Source organism: Solanum lycopersicum, chromosome 7, assembly GCF_036512215.1.
Source record: "Solanum lycopersicum chromosome 7, SLM_r2.1".
Classification (NCBI taxonomy): domain Eukaryota; kingdom Viridiplantae; phylum Streptophyta; class Magnoliopsida; order Solanales; family Solanaceae; genus Solanum; species Solanum lycopersicum.
The window spans coordinates 20,257,024-20,269,374 of NC_090806.1; positions in this window are offsets into that span (position 1 = coordinate 20,257,024).

Consider the following 12,351-nt stretch of genomic DNA (forward strand, 5'->3'; position numbering starts at 1 on the left):
CCTCAGACCGGTCAACACTTCTCTGAGAGACCCATGCTTGACTCTAGAGAGTGTTATGGATGTGGGGAGACTAGACATATTACGAGGAATTGTCCCAAACAGAGTTATAGACCCCCAATAGCTAGAGGTAGAGGTGGTCATGGTAGAGGCCGTTATTCTGGAGGACGTGGTGGTCGAGGTAATGGTGGTCACCAAAATGGCCGAGGTGATGGGCAAACTGGAGCCGCTACATCACAACATGGTAGGGGCAACGGATAGACAAACGATAAGGCCCATTGTTACGCTTTCCCTGGGTGGTCTGAAGCGGAGGCATCTGATGCTGTCATCATAGGTAATCTTCTGGTTTGTGATTGCATGGCTTCTGTATTGTTTGATCCTGGATCCACATTTTCTTATGTATCTTCCTCATTTGCTAATGCTCTAAATTTTCATTGTGAATTACTTGATATGCCTATTCGTGTTTCTACTCCGGTGGGTGAGTCTGTGGTAGTTGAAAAAGTATATAGGACTTGTTTGGTGAACTTTGTGGGGAGCAACACTTTTGTAGATTTGGTTATCTTAGAAATGGTTGACTTCTATGTAATTCTGGGTATGACTTGGCTTTCTCCAAATTTTTCGATCTTGGATTGTAATGCTAAAACTGTGACGTTAGCCAAGCCTGGGACACATCCGTTAGTGTGGGAGGGTGACTACACTTCCAATCCGGTGCATATCATCTCCTTTCTTCGTGCTAAGAAAATGGTTAGTAAAGGGTGTTTAGCTTTCTTGGCACATCTCAAGGATGACACTACCCAAGTACCTTTGATTGAGTCGGTTTCAGTGGTCCGTGAGTTTCGGGATGTGTTCCCTGCAGATCTTCCTGGTATGCCACCAGATAGGGATATTGATTTCTGTATTGACCTTGAACCGGGTACTCGCCCCATTTCTATACCCCCTTATAGAATGGCTCCCGCGGAGTTAAGAGAGTTAAAAGCCCAACTTCAAGAGTTGTTAAACAAAGGCTTCATTAGACCAAGTGCATCTCCTTGGGGTGCTCCGGTTTTTTTTGTGAAGAAGAAGGATGGGAGTTTTCGAATGTGTATAGACTACAGACAACTAAACAAGGTAACCATAAAGAACAAGTATCCTCTTCCTCGCATTGATGACTTGTTCGATCAGTTACAAGGTGCTTGTGTCTTCTCTAAGATTGACTTGAGATCCGGTTATCACCAATTGAAGATACGGGCAACGGATGTGCCAAAGACTGCTTTTCGAACTAGGTATGGGCATTACGAATTTGTAGTGATGTCTTTTGGTCTTACGAATGCCCCTGCTGCGTTCATGAGTTTGATGAACGGGATTTTTAAGCCATATTTGGATCTCTTTGTGATCGTATTTATTGATGATATACTGATATACTCTAAAAGTAAGGAGGAACATGAGGAGCATTTGAGAATGGTATTGGAAATGTTGAGGGAGAAAACGCTTTATGCCAAGTTCACTAAGTGTGAGTTTTGGCTAGATGCAGTGTCCTTCTTGGGGCACGTGGTTTCTAAGGATGGAGTGATGGTGGATCCTTCTAAGATTGAGACAGTGAAGAATTGGGTAAGACCTACTAATGTGTCAGAAATAAGGAGCTTTGTTGGGTTAGCTAGCTACTACCGTCGATTTGTCAAGGGATTCTCTTCTATTGCTTCCCAACTAACGAACATGACTAAGCAAAATGTTCCATTTGTATGGTCGGATGAGTGTGAGGAAAGCTTTCAGAAGATCAAGACTCTGTTGACTACTGCACCAATTCTCACCTTGCCAGTGGAAGGTAAGAATTTCATTGTCTATTGTGATGCATCCTATTCGGGTTTGGGTGCAGTACTAATGCAAGAGAAGAATGTGATTGCTTATGCTTCAAGGCAATTAAAGGTGCATGAACATAACTATCCAACTCATGATTTGGAATTGGCCGCGGTAATGTTTGCATTAAAGCAATGGAGACACTATTTATATGGGGTAAAGTGTGAGGTGTATACGGATCATCGTAGCCTACAATATGTCTTTACTCAGAAAGATTGGAACTTGAGACAGAGGAGATGGATGGAACTACTGAAGGACTACGACATCACTATTTTGTATCATCCGGGAAAGGCGAATATTGTAGCGGATTCTTTAAGTAGAAAGGCAGGAAGCATGGGAAGTCTAGCTCACTTGCAAGCTTCTAGACGCTCATTGGCTAGAGAGGTTCAGATTATAGCTAATGACTTGATGAGATTAGAAGTAAATGAGAAGGGAGGATTGTTGGCTTCTGTGGAGGCAAGATCTTCCTTTCTTGACAAGATTAAGGGAAGACAGTTTGATGATGAGAAACTGCGCAAAATCAAAGATAAGGTATTGCAAGGAGAGGCTAAGGAAGCACAAATCGGTGAGGAAGGTGTTTTGAGGATCAAGGGAAGGGTATGTGTACCCCGTGTCGATGATTTGATCAACACTATTCTGACAGAGGCTCATAGTTCAAGGTATTCGATACATCCGGGTGCAACCAAGATGTACCGTGACCTAAAGCAACACTTTTGGAGGAGTAGAATGAAGCGTGATATTGTGGATTTTATTGCCAAATGTCCAAACTGTCAACAAGTAAAGTATGAACACCAAAGGCCTGGAGGAACACTTCAGAGAAAGCCCATTCCGAAATGGAAATGGGAGAAAATCGCAATGGATTTCGTGGTTGGTCTTCCAAAGACGATGGGTAAGTACGATTCCATCAGGGTGATTGTTGATAAGTTAACTAAGTCTGCTCATTTCATTCCGGTCAAGGTGACTTACAATGCAGAGAAGTTAGCCAAAATCTATATCTCAGAAATTGTTCGGTTGCATGGGGTTCCACTATCCATCATATCAGATAGAGGTACGCAGTTTACTTCCAAGTTTTGGAGAACATTGCATGCAGAATTGGGTACTAGGTTGGACCTTAGTACCACATTCCATCCTCAGACCCATGGTCAGTCTGAGCGAACGATTCAAGTGTTGGAGGATATACTTCGCGCATGTGTGATAGAGTTTGGTGGCCATTGGGATAGCTTCTTACCCTTAGCGGAATTTTCATACAATAATAGCTATCACTCAATCATTGATATGGCCCCATTTGAGGCACTATATGGGAGAAGATGTAGGTTTCCCATTGGGTGGTTTGATGCATTTGAAGTTAGACCTTGGGGTACTGACCTTCTGAGGGAATCGTTAGATAAAGTGAAATCGATTCAAGAAAAGCTTCTAGCGGCGTAAAGTAGGCAAAAAGAATATGCAGATCGAAAGGTTAGAGACTTAGAGTTCATGGAGGGAGAACAAGTCTTGCTGAAGGTTTCGCCCATGAAAGGGGTGATGCGGTTTGGTAAAAGGGGTAGGCTAAGTCCAAGGTACATTGGTCCCTTTGAAGTACTTAAGCGAGTAGGGGAGGTGGCTTATGAGTTAACCTTGCCTCCAGGGCTGTCCGGAGTACATCCGGTATTCCATGTGTCGATGTTGAAAAGATACCATGGGGATGGAAACTATATTATTCGTTGAGATTCAGTTTTGCTTGATGAGAATTTGTCTTATGAGGAGGAGCCTGTTGCTATTCTAGATTGAGAAATTCGCAAGTTGAGATCAAGGGAGATTGCATCCATCAAAGTTCAATGGAAGAATCGACCCGTTGAAGAAGCCACTTGGGAGAAAGAGGTTGATATGCGAGAAAGATATCCACACCTGTTCACAGATCCAGGTACTCCTTTTCGCCCTTATTTTCCTCCTTGTGATCGTTCGGGGACGAACGATGGGTAAATTGGTATCTAATGTAACGACTTGTGTAGTCGTTTTGAGCAGCAGACTTCAATTCTGGAAAAACTGGCAGAAGCGACGGACCCCACGACGGACCGTCATGGGGACGACGGACCGTCGCAGGGTCTCGTTTCAAAACACTTAGAAAATCTGAAATTGGGTACTGAAAATCGACTCTCTGAACTTCGTAACGGAATGGCAGGACGGACCGTCACAGGTGTGACGGACCGTCACAGACTCTTCAGAGAAATTGAGTCTCTGAACCCTGTGACGGAGCAGCAGAACGGACCGTCGCAGGCGCGACGGGCCATCACAGACTGCGTAATCCCAGTCTAAGTCGGATTTCCTTAACTGTTTTAAGGGACGTTTTTGACTATTCTTGCCTTAATTATAAAGTTAGTGGGTTAATGTTAATAAGTCTAATTACTTGGGGGTTAAAAGAAGTAACCTTAAGTTAATTAGTGGGTTATTATTGCCATCTTTTCTTCTTAATTATATACTAATTAGGGTAAAAGAAAGAGGGTTTTGAATAAAGAAAATAGAAAGAACAAGAGAGAGAGGGAGAATCGAACGAGGAAGAAAGAAGAACAAAGCTTTGGGAAATTGCTTGCTTGATCACTAGTCTTCGGTGGAGGTAGGTTATGGTTTTCATGCTATTCGTAGTAAACTCTTAATAGCGAATGATATGTATTGATAGTATTGTAAAACCTGCTATGTGCTTAATTGTATGCTTGCATGAACATGATTATATAATTGTGATTATATTAAGAATGATGAAGCTATTGAATCCCAAATCTTGATAAAAACCTAATCTCTTGTTAATGATGATGCCTTGGTAAGGGAGAAGGCTTGATAAACTAAAGTAATGAGATTGATGATGCCTTGCTATAAGAGAAGGCTTGATGAATTGATAGAATGACATTAGGGGATTGGGTGTCACGAACCGACACGTAGATTTAGGGTATCGGGTGTCACGAACCGACACGTAGATTTAGGGGATTGGGTGTCATGAACCGACACGTAGATTTAGGGGGGTGTCACGAACCGACACGTAGTTTTAGGGGATCGGGTGTCACGAACTGACACGTAGTTTTAGGGGATCTAGTGTCACGAACCGACACGTAGATTTAGGAGATCGGAGTGTCACGTTCCGACACATAGTGGTAGGGGATCGGAGTGTCACGTACCGACACAAGTGGAATAAAGATAATGAATCTTGAAACATGTTAATATACTCAATCTAATGAACATAATTCCCAAATGAGTATGGTATGGAGGCTTGAGTCCTCATGTGTGAACTTGACGGTAATTATTAATGATATAGTACTTGCTGTTGCTACATGTTGAGTATCATAGTTGAATTTTATGATATTACTTGGTATATATTGTTTTCTATTTTGAGTTGGCCGATGATATCTACTCAGTACCTGTGTTTTGTACTGACCCCTACTTTTATTGTTTTCTTCTTGTTTAATTGTGGAGTGCAGCAAACGTGCCGTCATCTTCAACTCAACAGTAACTCTAGCCAGTCTTCGTCACATCGGATCTTCTGGGTGAGCTAATGTTTCTTGCTTGGACTGGATCTTCTTCCTTATGTCTGGATGCCTTGAAGTTCCGGCATGGACTAGCTTTATGTATTTTTATCTTATTAGAATACTCTTAGTTTAGTAATTTGATCATAGATGTTATTGTGATGATGACTTTCAGATTTTCGGGATAATAATAGTTATTGATTTTATTAATGAGTTTAAGTCTTCCGCATTACTTTCTGTTGATATTATATTAAAATGTTAAGGTTTAGATTGGTTGGTTCGCTCACACAGGGGGGTAAGTGTGGGTGCCAGTCGCGGCCCGGTTTTGGGTCGTGACATTCATCTTCCAAGTTCAAACCCCAAGCACTACATTTTTATTTATCGGAGCCCCTTAGTGAACATATTTAATCTGCCAATGAATTAATAAGGCATAATACACAAATATACCCTTTTAACATAGCCTCATTTTCTATTTATGTCCTCTGACTTTGAGTGTGCACAAGTAGACGCTTAAACTTGTATAAAGTTGAACAAATACACGTAGGGCACCATGTAGGACACAAATTTCCATGTAGAATGCCATGTAAGATGTTTGTGTCTATTTGTTCAATTTTATACAAGTTTAAATGTCTACGTCTGCACACCAAAGTTTGAGGACATAAATGTGAAATAAAGCTAAGTTAAAGGGAAGATTTATCTTTTATTCCCAAATGCAGTGGGACTCCTCCGTATCTATTCTATTCTATCTGGTTCTATTCATCGTGGAACTTTTATATATGAAATTAATAGATTGTGTTTATGTTTTTCTAGCATTTTTTGAATTTCTTGTTTATGTGTATTTGATAGTACAGTTGGACATGTACAACTTTTATATTTTAGAAAGGCTTGCGTGGGTTTAAAATTGTAGTTTTATAGGGACTTATTGTCTCTATTTTCAAGATTTTGCATCTTCATGTCCAAACCTAACATCAGTATCCACTCCTATTCTAGAATATCAATTCTCTATGTATTTACTGTGTCACATTTCCTTCCAATGGAAGAGTACTGAGTTGTCATATTATAAGATTTGAAATTGTGATCTAAAACAATTTTCGGACCCTTTTTGTGAGTGTTTTAAGAAATATATAGCACAAGCAATCCAAGATTTTATGAATTATCTTTTTCCTAGTATGAATGTATTGTTCTCTAATATTTCTTAGTTTTCATTTAAAGCAGGAGGCAGCAGCTGAAGTTGCTTTCTTACTGCAGGCAGGGCAACGAAGGGGTTTGCATGTCACCATAGCACCAAGACCTACTCCAGCAGCAACAGATCAGATAATGATTCATGTGTCAACACCGCCCAGGAATGTGGAAGCTCCTCGTGCCGGGCAAGTATAAAATGGTTACGTTGCTGATGATTGAGTGTATTGACCGTCCGTTGGATAAGATGGGATGAGAATGAAAAGGAAGTGTAAAGGAAAGATAGGTTTCTTTGTTATCTTTTCCAATTTTACAGCTGTATCTCTACGATTCCAAATTTGGGAGAAAGGTAGATCTCAAACTTATTCCTTTTTTTTTTGCATTGTGACATAATATTTGTAACTGTAGAGGAAAGAATGCAGCAAATCACTGGTTTGGCGTGCTTTGTCAGTTTTAACTTGTAAAGACCTTTGCTTAAAATGTGAAGATGCTTCACATTTGTACATTCTTTGTATTTATAATGTGATCTACTAACTTATACTCGATATTAATATAGCTTAATCGTACATGAAATATATGCTAAGTAGACTTGAAGTATATATTGACTATTCAATTATAATCGCTAAAAATCTCCTCTAAACAATTTCAAATTTTAGAAATGAAATTGTGTTGATATATAATTTGCTCAAAATTAATAGTACGTGAAATTTTAAAAAAGAAGAACAAGAAGAAAGAGAAGAAGACGATGAAAACGAAGAAGTTTTTGGTATATAATTGGCCGACTACATATATTGTCAAATTTTTATATTGAACATTTGATTATTTCTTTTCCTTTCATGATAGAAAGTTGTTAGCTACAAAGCTATAAGAGTGTACGTTGTCCTACCAAGCTATGGGTGGTAACTAGACGGGTCAAGTCAAATTGGTGGATCATAATGGGTCAATATAACAAACGAGTCAAGACGTAACTCAAACCATATTTGTTCGGATCAAAACGGATCTATTTTACTAAGTTCTAACTATGGGGTAATTACATCCAATGACCATTCGGTTGATTTAAATACCGAAACAGGGCCAGTTTTTTCTCCACCTTCCTCTTCTACTGCCACTTTTTTTTCCAATTTTTTCTGTCAGTTTCTCCTTCTTTTTGAAAATATAATGTATCACAAACATGAATCATTTCGAACAAATTATATATTAAAAGACTCAAAACATCTAGAGGATTTCATATCTAAATTTTGTGACTTTTTAGGGGCGATTTTGAGTTGATCGAGATTGAATAATTAAAGTATATTCAATGCATATTTCATGTATAGTTAAGCTCTATTCAGCTTTTTGAGTGTATCACAAGGTATATTGAGTGAACAACTCAGGTATAGGTATGTAATGTTGTATAGTCCGTGTATATTTTCTATGACTTTTGACAAGCTATATTGTATATCACGGTATATTTCCTTTGAATTTTGACTACCTTTTAAATGTATATAAAACGGACCTATATTTGTTGTAAACTAATTACTTTATAATATATATATATATATATATATATATATATATATATATATATATATATATGGGTAAATCATATAAATGTTATATTATAGAAATATTTATCATCTATGACAACATAATTTTTCTAACTAAACATAACATTTTTTTGGAATTAAGAAAATTGTAGGCGGTTCGCCTTTTTTTCCAGCTCTTTTCTTGTTCTTCCTCTTCCTCCTCTTCTTTTTTTTTTAATTCTTTTGCTTCTTCGCCTCTTTCTCTAACAATATTTATCATCCTCCTTATTCTTTTTTTCTCTTTTATTTTTCTTCTTCTTTTTTTGAAATTTTCATTTAAATAACTATCTTCAAATCAATTTTTATCCATATTCCACTATTTTCACTCAAAAAGACGAAGAAATAGAAGAACAGAATGTCCAAAAAATTGTACAAAATCATGTCTTACGTAAAAAATTCAAATCTCTAAAATTATAGGAAGAGTTCACCATTGATGGTCACTATAAAGCTTCAATTTTGAATTCATTATTTGAATTTTACTAATTTGTGATTAGTTTGGGTAGCCACCAACTACAAATCTCAAAGATACGAGAAGAACCAAGCAGCAATTCTGTTGTACGCACACATCAACTAACTCTAGTTGACACTCTTAGGAAACTCTAACCAAGAGTACATGAAAACAATGATGCAAAAAGTCTTGATTAAAGCATAGATAATCCGGCTAACTAACTCTAGTTAATCCGACTCAACCTAAAGACTTAGAAAAGCAACTTATCTACTATCTTTTATAACTTAGGAGTAGATTTAAAATATAAAGAACACAAGACACAAATTTTAACATACAAAAAAGACGCTTCAGCACGCTATCAGGTTCTTTGTTGAGTATCAGCAGTGTTTTTTCTTGAAGATGACTTTTCTTTGTAAGCTTATGAATTTTTAGAATGCAAAATTTTGTTAGTCAAAACTTGAGTTGTGTTTTTGGATAAGAGCCTAATATAAAATGGACACAAGCCCTTGGAGAAACATCATTGATGAAAAAGACGTGCACCAACCACATTTGATTTAACAACTTTTAGACATTTGTCGTTTTCATACGTAGTCTTTCCTCAACCAGGTCTATTGTTAGCACCCGAAGTTTGTAAAATCATCAGAACTTCATATCAGCTTCAATATAATATTTTTCCCTTTTTGATGATGACAAACCTGTTCAACTCCCCCCTGCCCTTTTGCCAATTTTCATATCAGTATGACTCTTCAAGTAGCTGGCATGGCTCCCCTTATTTGATCATTCCTGAAATTTGTTTAATCATCAAAACTCCAAATTAGCTCCAAATAACATTTTCCACCTTTTTAATGATGAAAAAATTATTGAACTCCCCACCCCCTCCCCCTTCACCAATTCCCAGCATGACTCGGGGCCTCTTCAAGTAACTAACATTAACCTCATACATTAACAATTCCCTTTATGACATCATAAAAAAGAGTTAAAGCAGTAAATCAAGTTGAAAGAAATACAGTTCAAGTAAATTCATGACCACTTGGATAATATTGAGCATGAATAAAAATGCATAAAGTAATGAGACAAGTCAGTAGAAACAAGACATTTTTCATTCATAAACAAAAAATCAACAATCAAAATATTGCAAATATATTACGAATGGAACCAGAACAATTCCCACTGAGTTTCAATAGAAGATAAGGAATGGGGACTGACACAAGAGCTTCTCAATCCCATTTGTGATGTGTGGCTTAAACCCCAATCTCTTGGGATGTGATTATAGGGTTGAGTGTTGATTTAACTTTGTGGATATATTTAATTGCTTAGTTTTATAGCTTTCAAATATGAAATTGAAATATTATCATGTAAATTGATTCATGATTTAAGGTGGCCAACTTGATTTTAGCTTTGATCTCGAATTTGTGGTCAAAAGAGTCTGATATGAGTGGGTGATTAGTTTGATGTTTGTAACTAAGTTGTGCTTAATTGCGAATCCATGGTAGTGGGTTCAGTTGAAAGTTACATGAATGAGACGGAAAAGAGATTTTACAAACAAGTGTTATGATATCAAAAGAAAATTAACATTATTGAAGATGGTCCAACCTATCCATGATTATATAGTTTTATTGAGGAATTTGATACTACCCCTAGTGATATCAATGTACAATCCCCAGATCCCTAGAGTTAAATAATTTCGTGAACTTTTCTTTCTTTAGTAATGGTATAATTGTGCAACCGAATCTAGATTGTTAAATTTAATGGAATCATCCACCCATTTGTCATGTTTACTACATTGAGATTAGTTGCGATTTAATTCACTAATTGGATCCTTAACCTCATATTATTTCTCGTGGAATTCGACCATGACTCTTAGTTGGGTATATTTATTAGCAATGACCACCTACTGATTTGATTAGCTTTGAGGAGTAGTTTAAGCATTATCATCAATCCATTCTAAAATGAGGAAGTCGTAGCTTACCTCAATGCAAACCATGAAGCTCTAAAATCACAATTTTTAAGTTTTACCCTTCTAAACAACCTCTGATCACAGACACACTACCAAAATCATAATCACAACATCAATATAGTCATATATTAAAATCGAAGACGGACACAAAATTGAGTCAAAATGGAATAATGATATTCATACTGAGAATTCCAAAATTGACTCTGTCAATGCATCTAGAAGAGCTTACTAAACTTGTGCCCCAAAGTTGGGCATAATCTAAGCTCAAGATTATATCATTTAACAAAATGAAACCATTTACACAAATAAAGAGGTTTGGGTTGTCCTTTAGGAAATAAATTACCTCGAAAACACACTCCCGACATTCTTCTTATGACCCCAAAGTGAAGTCCCACTTATTACGAACAAATGGCAAAGAAAATCAGCCAATTTGCAAGTCTACAAGTACCACAATCACACTTTGAAATATGAAGTGGGAGATGATTCACGACTGGTCTTTATTAAAAAAAAAGACTAGCCAAACTACTCATCACGTTCGCAAAGCTTAGGGCCTTGATTTGACCATCGAGGAAATGACCACCGTGATTACGCTGACCAAAAATCAACATGCGGAAGATAATACAATGGTCACTATTGCATTTTGTGGTCGTCTTCTTGAAGTTTTAACTGAAATCCACTGTTCAAGTTTCAGAAGCTCCAAACACAAAAACTTGCACAAAAGCTAAACGAGCAATATGCTAACCGAACTCTCAGTCCAAGCAACTTATGAATGACTTGAGTTCACTATAGGAAAGTTCTAAACACCATAAATAAAGCAATAGGTCATTACAAATATGCATGCTCTTTTGAATTAACTTATGAATTATGGTAAATCCTAAGGACAATCTTTGTGGAATTTGACGCCGACTCTTGTTGAATAATTATTTTTCATACGATCATAGTTACCTCCTTAATTGAAGAGTTGTTTTAGACGTTATCAAAAGGCAAGTTACTTCTTTTCCCAAGTTCTAGAATTCTGTAGGCTATTGGCATGCACAAAAAACTAAATATAGCACTTGCAACAACCTTTAGAGTGTGTTTGGTATAGAGGAAAATGTTTTTCATGGAAAATGTTTTCCTAAGTTGATTTTTGACTAATTTCTCATGTTTGGTTTGTAACTACAAAAATATTTTCCAGAAATAATTTTAGTGTTTAATTTATGAATGAAAAATGTTTTTTGAGAGACATCTTTTATTTTTACTAGAGTAAAAAATATTTTATGAAATTGAAATTATTTTTTAAAAACAAAATTATTATTTTTTTGGGGTGGTGGTGGTGGTGGTGGTGATGGTAGTGGATGGGGCAAGGGGAGAGGGGATAGGAGTGAAAAAATAAAAATTTGAAGTTGATGGTATTTTTAAAAAATAAAATTAATTTTTAGGGGGTTGGGGGTGGGTGGGGGACTGGCCGGGGGGAGGGGGTTAGGAGTTTAAAAATAAAAATTTGAAGTTGACAATATTTTGAAAAGCAAAATTAATTTTTTGAGGTTGGGGGGCTAGCCGATGGTGTTGGGGTGGGTGGGGCGGTCAGGGATCGAATGAAAAATAAAATTTTGAAATTGAATATATTTTTGTCAATTAATGTTTTTCCCCCCAAAACAAGGTAATTTGAAATTGGAGGAGATTTTTGGAAAATGTTTTCATTAATTTTTTACGGGAAGTCATTTTCCTTAATTTTGAGAAAAATGAGTTGATTTGGAAAACATTTTCCAAGATTTTGTCCCAACCAAAAATGAGAAAATTAGAAAACGTATTCCAGAAAATGTTTTCCTTCATACCAAACACACTCTTAGTCACAATCAATCAAACAAAAGAAATGTCAAGAAAGGAGCAGAGCCCATCAAG